We start from the raw sequence: 14610 nt of genomic DNA, 5'->3' as shown, positions 1-14610 counted from the left end.
AACGTATAACGTTATATAATAATACGTAATAACGTATAACGTTATATGCTATTACGAACTAACGTATAACGTTATATACTAATACGTAATAACGTATAACGTTATATGTTAATACGTAATGACGTATAACGTTATATACCATTACGTACTAACGTATAACTTTATATAATAATACGTAATAACGTATAACATTATATGCTATTACGAACTAACGTATAACGTTATATACAAATACGTAATAACGTATAACGTTATATACTCTTACGTAATGACGTATAACGTTATATACCATTACGTACTAACGTATAACGTTATATAATAATACGTAATAACGTATAACGTTATATGCAATTCGAACTAACGTATAACGTTATATACTATTACGTAATGACGTATAACGTTATATACTATTACGTACTAACGTATAACGTGATACACCATTACGTACTAACGTATAACGTTATATACTAATACGTAATAACGTATAACGTTATATGTTAATACGTGATGACGTATAACGTTATATACTATTACGTACTAACGTGTAACGTTATATAGTATTACGTAATAACGTATAACGTTATATAGTATTACGTACTAACGTATAACGTTATATAGTATTACGTACTAACTTATAACGTTATATACTACTACGTAATAACGTATAACGTTATATACTATTACGTACTAACGTATAACGTTCTATACTATTACGTAATGATGTATAACGTTATATACAAATACGTACTAACGTGTAACGTTATATACTAATACGTAATAACGTATAACGTTATATGTTAATACGTGATGACGTATAACGTTGTATACTATTATGTACTAACGTGTAACGTTATATAGTATTACGTAATAACGTATAACGTTATATAGTATTACGTACTAACGTATAACGTTATATAGTATTACGTACTAACTTATAACGTTATATACTACTACGTAATAACGTATAACGTTATATACTATTACGTACTAACGTATAACGTTCTATACTATTACGTAATGATGTATAACGTTATATACTAATACGTACTAACGTGTAACGTTATATACTAGTACGTAATAACGTATAACGTTATATACTATTACGTACTAACTTATAACGTTATATACCATTACGTACTAACGTATAACGTTATATAATAATACGTAATAACGTATAACGTTATATGCTATTACGTACTAACGTATAACGTTCTATACTATTACGTAATGATGTATAACGTTATATACAAATACGTACTAACGTGTAACGTTATATACTAATACGTAATAACGTATAACGTTATATGTTAATACGTGATGACGTATAACGTTGTATACTATTATGTACTAACGTGTAACGTTATATAGTATTACGTAATAACGTATAACGTTATATAGTATTACGTACTAACGTATAACGTTATATAGTATTACGTACTAACTTATAACGTTATATACTACTACGTAATAACGTATAACGTTATATACTATTACGTACTAACGTATAACGTTCTATACTATTACGTAATGATGTATAACGTTATATACTAATACGTACTAACGTGTAACGTTATATACTAGTACGTAATAACGTATAACGTTATATACCATTACGTACTAACGTATAACGTTATATAATAATACGTAATAACGTATAACGTTATATGCTATTACGAACTAACGTATAACGTTATATACTAATACGTAATAACGTATAACGTTATATGTTAATACGTAATGACGTATAACGTTATATACCATTACGTACTAACGTATAACTTTATATAATAATACGTAATAACGTATAACATTATATGCTATTACGAACTAACGTATAACGTTATATACAAATACGTAATAACGTATAACGTTATATACTCTTACGTAATGACGTATAACGTTATATACCATTACGTACTAACGTATAACGTTATATAATAATACGTAATAACGTATAACGTTATATGCAATTCGAACTAACGTATAACGTTATATACTATTACGTAATGACGTATAACGTTATATACTATTACGTACTAACGTATAACGTGATACACCATTACGTACTAACGTATAACGTTATATACTAATACGTAATAACGTATAACGTTATATGTTAATACGTGATGACGTATAACGTTATATACTATTACGTACTAACGTGTAACGTTATATAGTATTACGTAATAACGTATAACGTTATATAGTATTACGTACTAACGTATAACGTTATATAGTGTTACGTACTAACTTATAACGTTATATACTACTACGTAATAACGTATAACGTTATATACTATTACGTACTAACGTATAACGTTCTATACTATTACGTAATGATGTATAACGTTATATACAAATACGTACTAACGTGTAACGTTATATACTAATACGTAATAACGTATAACGTTATATGTTAATACGTGATGACGTATAACGTTGTATACTATTATGTACTAACGTGTAACGTTATATAGTATTACGTAATAACGTATAACGTTATATAGTATTACGTACTAACGTATAACGTTATATAGTATTACGTACTAACTTATAACGTTATATACTACTACGTAATAACGTATAACGTTATATACTATTACGTACTAACGTATAACGTTCTATACTATTACGTAATGATGTATAACGTTATATACTAATACGTACTAACGTGTAACGTTATATACTAGTACGTAATAACGTATAACGTTATATACTATTACGTACTAACGTATAACGTTATATACCATTACGTACTAACGTATAACGTTATATAATAATACGTAATAACGTATAACGTTATATGCTATTACGAACTAACGTATAACGTTATATACTAATACGTAATAACGTATAACGTTATATGTTAATACGTAATGACGTATAACGTTATATACCATTACGTACTAACGTATAACTTTATATAATAATACGTAATAACGTATAACATTATATGCTATTACGAACTAACGTATAACGTTATATACAAATACGTAATAACGTATAACGTTATATACTCTTACGTAATGACGTATAACGTTATATACCATTACGTACTAACGTATAACGTTATATAATAATACGTAATAACGTATAACGTTATATGCAATTCGAACTAACGTATAACGTTATATACTATTACGTAATGACGTATAACGTTATATACTATTACGTACTAACGTATAACGTGATACACCATTACGTACTAACGTATAACGTTATATACTAATACGTAATAACGTATAACGTTATATGTTAATACGTGATGACGTATAACGTTATATACTATTACGTACTAACGTGTAACGTTATATAGTATTACGTAATAACGTATAACGTTATATAGTATTACGTACTAACGTATAACGTTATATAGTATTACGTACTAACTTATAACGTTATATACTACTACGTAATAACGTATAACGTTATATACTATTACGTACTAACGTATAACGTTCTATACTATTACGTAATGATGTATAACGTTATATACAAATACGTACTAACGTGTAACGTTATATACTAATACGTAATAACGTATAACGTTATATGTTAATACGTGATGACGTATAACGTTGTATACTATTATGTACTAACGTGTAACGTTATATAGTATTACGTAATAACGTATAACGTTATATAGTATTACGTACTAACGTATAACGTTATATAGTATTACGTACTAACTTATAACGTTATATACTACTACGTAATAACGTATAACGTTATATACTATTACGTACTAACGTATAACGTTCTATACTATTACGTAATGATGTATAACGTTATATACTAATACGTACTAACGTGTAACGTTATATACTAGTACGTAATTACGTATAACGTTATATACTATTACGTACTAACTTATAACGTTATATACCATTACGTACTAACGTATAACGTTATATAATAATACGTAATAACGTATAACGTTATATGCTATTACGAACTAACGTATAACGTTATATACTAATACGTAATAACGTATAACGTTATATGTTAATACGTAATGACGTATAACGTTATATACCATTACGTACTAACGTATAACTTTATATAATAATACGTAATAACGTATAACATTATATGCTATTACGAACTAACGTATAACGTTATATACTATTACGTACTGACGTATAACGTTATATACTATTACGTACTGACGTATAACGTCATATACTATTACGTACTAACGTATAACGTCATATACTATTACGTACTAACGTATAACGTTATATACTATTACGTAATGACGTATAACGTTATATACGATTACGTAATGACGTATAACGTTATATACCATTACGTACTAACGTATAACGTTATATACTATTACGTACTAACGTATAACGATATATACTAATACGTAATAACGTATAACGTTATATGTTAATACGTAATGACGTATAACGTTATATACCATTACGTACTAACGTATAACGTTATATAATAATACGTAATAACGTATAACGTTATATGCTATTACGAACTAACGTATAACGTTATATACAAATACGTAATAACGTATGACGTTATATACTATTACGTACTAACGTGTAACGTTATATACTAATACGTAATAACGTATTTACGTTATATACTAATACGTAATAACGTATAACGTTATATGTTAATACGTACTAACGTATAACGTTATATACTATTACGTAATGACGTATAACGTTATATACTATTACGTACTGACGTATAACGTCATATACTATTACGTACTAACGTATAACGTCATATACTATTACGTTCTAACGTATAACGTTATATACTATTACGTAATGACGTATAACGTTATATACGATTACGTAATGACGTGTAACGTTATATACTAATACGTAATAACGTGTAACGTTATATACTAATACGTAATAACGTATAACGTTATATAGTATTACGTAATAACGTATAACGTTATATAGTATTACGTAATAACGTATAACGTTATATACTATTACATAATAACGTATAACGTTATATAGTATTACGTAATAACGTATAACGTTATATACTATTACGTACTAACGTATAACGTTATATACTATTACTTAATAACGTATAACGTTATATAATAATACGTAATAACGTATAACGTTATATGCTATTACGAACTAACGTATAACGTTATATACTATTACGTAATGACGTATAACGTTATATACTATTACGTACTAACGTGTAACGTTATATACTATTACGTACTAACATATAACGTTATATGCTAATACGTAATAACGTTATTAACTAATACGTACTAACGTATAACGTTATATACCATTACGTACTAACGTATAACGTTATATACTAATACGTAATAACTTATAACGTTATATGTTAATACGTGATGACGTATAACGTTATATACTATTACGTAATAACGTATAACGTTGTATACTAATACGTAATAACGTATAACGTTATATACAAATACGTAATAACGTATAACGTTATATACTCTTACGTAATGACGTATAACGTTATATACCATTACGTACTAACGTATAACGTTATATAATAATACGTAATAACGTATAACGTTATATGCAATTCGAACTAACGTATAACGTTATATACTATTACGTAATGACGTATAACGTTATATACTATTACGTACTAACGTATAACGTTATATACTATTACGTACTAACGTGTAACGTTATATACTATTACGTACTAACGTGTAACGTTATATACTATTACGTAATGACATATAACGTTATATACTAATACGTAATAACGTATAACGTTATATACTATTACGTACTAACGTGTAACGTTATATACTATTACGTAATGACATATAACGTTATATACTAATACGTAATAACGTATAACGTTATATACTATTACGTACTAACGTGTAACGTTATATACTATTACGTACTAACGTGTAACGTTATATACTAATACGTAATAACGTATTTACGTTATATACTAATACGTAATAACGTATAACGTTATATACTATTACGTACTAACGTGTAACGTTATATACTATTACGTACTAATGTGTAACGTTATATACTAATACGTAATAACGTATAACGTTATATACTAATACGTAATAACGTATAACGTTATATACAAATACGTAATAACAGATAACGTTATATACTCTTACGTAATGACGTATAACGTTATATACTATTACGTACTAACGTATAACGTTATATACTAATACGTAATAACGTATAACGTTATATGTTAATACGTAATGACGTATAACGTCATATACTATTACGTACTAACGTGTAACGTCACATACTATTACGTACTAACGCATAACGTTATATAGTATTACGTAATAACGTATAACGTTATATACTAATACGTAATAACGTATAAACGTTATATACAAATACGTAATAACGTATAACGTTATATACTCTTACGTAATGACGTATAACGTTATATACTAATACGCAATAACGTATAACGTTATATGTTAATACGTGATGACGTATAACGTTATATACTATTACGTAATGACGTATAACGTTATATACTATTACGTACTAACGTATAACGTCATATCCTATTACGTACTAACGTATAACGTTATATACTAATACGCAATAACGTATAACGTTATATGTTAATACGTGATGACATATAACGTTATATACTATTACGTACTAACGTGTAACGTTATATAGTATTACGTAATAACGTATAACGTTATATAGTATTACGTACTAACGTATAACGTTATATAGTATTACGTACTAACTTATAACGTTATATACTACTACGTAATAACGTATAACGTTATATACTATTACGTACTAACGTATAACGTTCTATACTATTACGTAATGATGTATAACGTTATATACAAATACGTACTAACGTGTAACGTTATATACTAATACGTAATAACGTATAACGTTATATGTTAATACGTGATGACGTATAACGTTGTATACTATTATGTACTAACGTGTAACGTTATATAGTATTACGTAATAACGTATAACGTTATATAGTATTACGTACTAACGTATAACGTTATATAGTATTACGTACTAACTTATAACGTTATATACTACTACGTAATAACGTATAACGTTATATACTATTACGTACTAACGTATAACGTTCTATACTATTACGTAATGATGTATAACGTTATATACTAATACGTACTAACGTGTAACGTTATATACTAGTACGTAATAACGTATAACGTTATATACTATTACGTACTAACGTATAACGTTATATACCATTACGTACTAACGTATAACGTTATATAATAATACGTAATAACGTATAACGTTATATGCTATTACGAACTAACGTATAACGTTATATACTAATACGTAATAACGTATAACGTTATATGTTAATACGTAATGACGTATAACGTTATATACCATTACGTACTAACGTATAACTTTATATAATAATACGTAATAACGTATAACATTATATGCTATTACGAACTAACGTATAACGTTATATACTATTACGTACTGACGTATAACGTTATATACTATTACGTACTAACGTATAACGTCATATACTATTACGTACTAACGTATAACGTCATATACTATTACGTACTAACGTATAACGTTATATACTATTACGTAATGACGTATAACGTTATATACGATTACGTAATGACGTGTAACGTTATATACTAATACGTACTAACGTATAACGTTATATACCATTACGTACTAACGTATAACGTTATATACTAATACGTAATAACGTATAACGTTATATGTTAATACGTGATGACGTATAACGTTATATACTATTACGTACCTACGTGTAACGTTATATGTTAATACGTACTAACGTATAACGTTATATACTATTACGTACTAACGTATAACGTTCTATAGCATTACGAAATGACGTATAACGTTATATACCATTACGTACTAACGTATAACGTTATATACTATTACGTACTAACGTATAACGATATATACTAATACGTAATAACGTATAACGTTATATAATAATACGTAATAACGTATAACGTTATATGCAATTCGAACTAACGTATAACGTTATATACTATTACGTAATGACGTATAACGTTATATACTATTACGTACTAACGTATAACGTTATATACTATTACGTACTAACGTGTAACGTTATATACTATTACGTACTAACGTGTAACGTTATATACTATTACGTAATGACATATAACGTTATATACTATTACGTACTAACGTATAACGTTATATACTATTACGTACTAACGTGTAACGTTATATACTATTACGTACTAACGTGTAACGTTATATACTATTACGTAATGACATATAACGTTATATACTAATACGTAATAACGTATAACGTTATATACTATTACGTACCTACGTGTAACGTTATATGTTAATACGTACTAACGTATAACGTTATATACTATTACGTACTAACGTATAACGTTCTATAGCATTACGAAATGACGTATAACGTTATATACCATTACGTACTAACGTATAACGTTATATACTATTACGTACTAACGTATAACGATATATACTAATACGTAATAACGTATAACGTTATATGTTAATACGTAATGACGTATAACGTTATATACCATTACGTACTAACGTATAACGTTATATAATAATACGTAATAACGTATAACGTTATATACCATTACGTACTAACGTATAACGTTATATAATAATACGTAATAACGTATAACGTTATATGCAATTCGAACTAACGTATAACGTTATATACTATTACGTAATGACGTATAACGTTATATACTATTACGTACTAACGTATAACGTTATATACTATTACGTACTAACGTGTAACGTTATATACTATTACGTACTAACGTGTAACGTTATATACTATTACGTAATGACATATAACGTTATATACTAATACGTAATAACGTATAACGTTATATACTATTACGTACTAACGTGTAACGTTATATACTATTACGTAATGACATATAACGTTATATACTAATACGTAATAACGTATAACGTTATATACTATTACGTACTAACGTGTAACGTTATATACTATTACGTACTAACGTGTAACGTTATATACTAATACGTAATAACGTATTTACGTTATATACTAATACGTAATAACGTATAACGTTATATACTATTACGTACTAACGTGTAACGTTATATACTATTACGTACTAATGTGTAACGTTATATACTAATACGTAATAACGTATAACGTTATATACTAATACGTAATAACGTATAACGTTATATACAAATACGTAATAACAGATAACGTTATATACTCTTACGTAATGACGTATAACGTTATATACTATTACGTACTAACGTATAACGTTATATACTAATACGTAATAACGTATAACGTTATATGTTAATACGTAATGACGTATAACGTCATATACTATTACGTACTAACGTGTAACGTCACATACTATTACGTACTAACGCATAACGTTATATAGTATTACGTAATAACGTATAACGTTATATACTAATACGTAATAACGTATAAACGTTATATACAAATACGTAATAACGTATAACGTTATATACTCTTACGTAATGACGTATAACGTTATATACTAATACGCAATAACGTATAACGTTATATGTTAATACGTGATGACGTATAACGTTATATACTATTACGTAATGACGTATAACGTTATATACTATTACGTACTAACGTATAACGTGATACACCATTACGTACTAACGTATAACGTTATATACTAATACGCAATAACGTATAACGTTATATGTTAATACGTGATGACATATAACGTTATATACTATTACGTACTAACGTGTAACGTTATATAGTATTACGTAATAACGTATAACGTTATATAGTATTACGTACTAACGTATAACGTTATATAGTATTACGTACTAACTTATAACGTTATATACTACTACGTAATAACGTATAACGTTATATACTATTACGTACTAACGTATAACGTTCTATACTATTACGTAATGATGTATAACGTTATATACAAATACGTACTAACGTGTAACGTTATATACTAATACGTAATAACGTATAACGTTATATGTTAATACGTGATGACGTATAACGTTGTATACTATTATGTACTAACGTGTAACGTTATATAGTATTACGTAATAACGTATAACGTTATATAGTATTACGTACTAACGTATAACGTTATATAGTATTACGTACTAACTTATAACGTTATATACTACTACGTAATAACGTATAACGTTATATACTATTACGTACTAACGTATAACGTTCTATACTATTACGTAATGATGTATAACGTTATATACTAATACGTACTAACGTGTAACGTTATATACTAGTACGTAATAACGTATAACGTTATATACTATTACGTACTAACGTATAACGTTATATACTATTACGTACTAACGTATAACGTTATATAATAATACGTAATAACGTATAACGTTATATGCTATTACGAACTAACGTATAACGTTATATACTAATACGTAATAACGTATAACGTTATATGTTAATACGTAATGACGTATAACGTTATATACCATTACGTACTAACGTATAACTTTATATAATAATACGTAATAACGTATAACATTATATGCTATTACGAACTAACGTATAACGTTATATACTATTACGTACTAACGTATAACGTTATATACTATTACGTACTGACGTATAACGTCATATACTATTACGTACTAACGTATAACGTCATATACTATTACGTACTAACGTATAACGTTATATACTATTACGTAATGACGTATAACGTTATATACGATTACGTAATGACGTGTAACGTTATATACTAATACGTACTAACGTATAACGTTATATACCATTACGTACTAACGTATAACGTTATATACTAATACGTAATAACGTATAACGTTATATGTTAATACGTGATGACGTATAACGTTATATACTATTACGTACCTACGTGTAACGTTATATGTTAATACGTACTAACGTATAACGTTATATACTATTACGTACTAACGTATAACGTTCTATAGCATTACGAAATGACGTATAACGTTATATACCATTACGTACTAACGTATAACGTTATATACTATTACGTACTAACGTATAACGATATATACTAATACGTAATAACGTATAACGTTATATAATAATACGTAATAACGTATAACGTTATATGCAATTCGAACTAACGTATAACGTTATATACTATTACGTAATGACGTATAACGTTATATACGATTACGTAATGACGTGTAACGTTATATACTAATACGTAATAACGTGTAACGTTATATACTAATACGTAATAACGTATAACGTTATATAGTATTACGTAATAACGTATAACGTTATATACTATTACGTAATAACGTATAACGTTATATAGTATTACGTAATAACGTATAACGTTATATACTATTACGTACTAACGTATAACGTTATATACTAATACGTAATAACGTATAACGTTATATACTATTACGTAATGACGTATAACGTTATATACTATTACGTACTAACGTATAACGTTATATACTAATACGTAATAACGTATGACGTTATATACTATTACGTACTAACGTGTAACGTTATATACTAATACGTAATAACGTATTTACGTTATATACTAATACGTAATAACGTATAACGTTATATACTAATACGTACTAACGTATAACGTTATATACTAATACGTAATAACGTATAACGTTATATGTTAATACGTACTAACGTATAACGTTATATACTATTACGTAATAACGTATAACGTTCTATACTATTACGTACTAACGTATAACGTTATATACTATTACTTAATAACGTATAACGTTATATAATAATACGTAATAACGTATAACGTTATATGCTATTACGAACTAACGTATAACGTTATATACTATTACGTAATGACGTATAACGTTATATACTATTACGTACTAACGTGTAACGTTATATACTATTACGTACTAACATATAACGTTATATGCTAATACGTAATAACGTTATTAACTAATACGTACTAACGTATAACGTTATATACCATTACGTACTAACGTATAACGTTATATACTAATACGTAATGACTTATAACGTTATATGTTAATACGTGATGACGTATAACGTTATATACTATTACGTAATAACGTATAACGTTGTATACTAATACGTAATAAGGTATAACGTTATATACAAATACGTAATAACGTATAACGTTATATACTCTTACGTAATGACGTATAACGTTATATACCATTACGTACTAACGTATAACGTTATATAATAATACGTAATAACGTATAACGTTATATGCAATTCGAACTAACGTATAACGTTATATACTATTACGTAATGACGTATAACGTTATATACTATTACGTACTAACGTATAACGTTATATACTATTACGTAATGACGTATAACGTTATATACTATTACGTACTAACGTATAACGTTATATACCATTACGTACTAACGTATAACGTTATATACTAATACGTAATAACGTATAACGTTATATGTTAATACGTGATGACGTATAACGTTATATACTATTACGTACTAACGTGTAACGTTATATAGTATCACGTAATAACGTATAACGTTATATAGTATTACGTACTAACGTATAACGTTATATAGTATTACGTACTAACTTATAACGTTATATACTACTACGTAATAACGTATAACGTTATATACTATTACGTACTAACGTATAACGTTCTATACTATTACGTAATGATGTATAACGTTATATACAAATACGTACTAACGTGTAACGTTATATACTAATACGTAATAACGTATAACGTTATATGTTAATACGTACTAACGTATAACGTTATATACTATTACGTAATAACGTATAACGTTCTATACTATTACGTACTAACGTATAACGTTATATACTATTACTTAATAACGTATAACGTTATATAATAATACGTAATAACGTATAACGTTATATGCTATTACGAACTAACGTATAACGTTATATACTATTACGTAATGACGTATAACGTTATATAATATTACGTAATGACGTATAACGTTATATACTAATACGTAATAACGTATAACGTTATATAGTATTACGTAATAACGTATAACATTATATACTATTACGTACTAACGTGTAACGTTATATACTATTACGTACTAACATATAGCGTTATATGCTAATACGTAATAACGTTATTAACTAATACGTACTAACGTATAACGTTATATACCATTACGTACTAACGTGTAACGTTATATACTAATACGTAATGACATATAACGTTATATACTAATACGTAATAACGTATAACGTTATATACTATTACGTACTAACGTGTAACGTTATATACTATTACGTACTAACGTGTAACGTTATATACTAATACGTAATAACGTATTTACGTTATATACTAATACGTAATAACGTATAACGTTATATACTATTACGTACTAACGTGTAACGTTATATACTATTACGTACTAATGTGTAACGTTATATACTAATACGTAATAACGTATAACGTTATATACTAATACGTAATAACGTATAACGTTATATACAAATACGTAATAACAGATAACGTTATATACTCTTACGTAATGACGTATAACGTTATATACTATTACGTACTAACGTATAACGTTATATACTAATACGTAATAACGTATAACGTTATATGTTAATACGTAATGACGTATAACGTCATATACTATTACGTACTAACGTGTAACGTCACATACTATTACGTACTAACGCATAACGTTATATAGTACTACGTAATAACGTATAACGTTATATACTAATACGTAATAACGTATAAACGTTATATACAAATACGTAATAACGTATAACGTTATATACTCTTACGTAATGACGTATAACGTTATATACTAATACGCAATAACGTATAACGTTATATGTTAATACGTGATGACGTATAACGTTATATACTATTACGTAATGACGTATAACGTTATATACTATTACGTACTAACGTATAACGTGATACACCATTACGTACTAACGTATAACGTTATATACTAATACGCAATAACGTATAACGTTATATGTTAATACGTGATGACATATAACGTTATATACTATTACGTACTAACGTGTAACGTTATATAGTATTACGTAATAACGTATAACGTTATATAGTATTACGTACTAACGTATAACGTTATATAGTATTACGTACTAACTTATAACGTTATATACTACTACGTAATAACGTATAACGTTATATACTATTACGTACTAACGTATAACGTTCTATACTATTACGTAATGATGTATAACGTTATATACAAATACGTACTAACGTGTAACGTTATATACTAATACGTAATAACGTATAACGTTATATGTTAATACGTGATGACGTATAACGTTGTATACTATTATGTACTAACGTGTAACGTTATATAGTATTACGTAATAACGTATAACGTTATATAGTATTACGTACTAACGTATAACGTTATATAGTATTACGTACTAACTTATAACGTTATATACTACTACGTAATAACGTATAACGTTATATACTATTACGTACTAACGTATAACGTTCTATACTATTACGTAATGATGTATAACGTTATATACTA

This window comes from Bombus pascuorum, chromosome 6 (assembly GCF_905332965.1).
Source record: "Bombus pascuorum chromosome 6, iyBomPasc1.1, whole genome shotgun sequence".
Taxonomy (NCBI): domain Eukaryota; kingdom Metazoa; phylum Arthropoda; class Insecta; order Hymenoptera; family Apidae; genus Bombus; species Bombus pascuorum.
The sequence above is the reverse complement of the archived record's forward strand: the minus strand, read 5'-3'. Positions refer to the sequence as shown.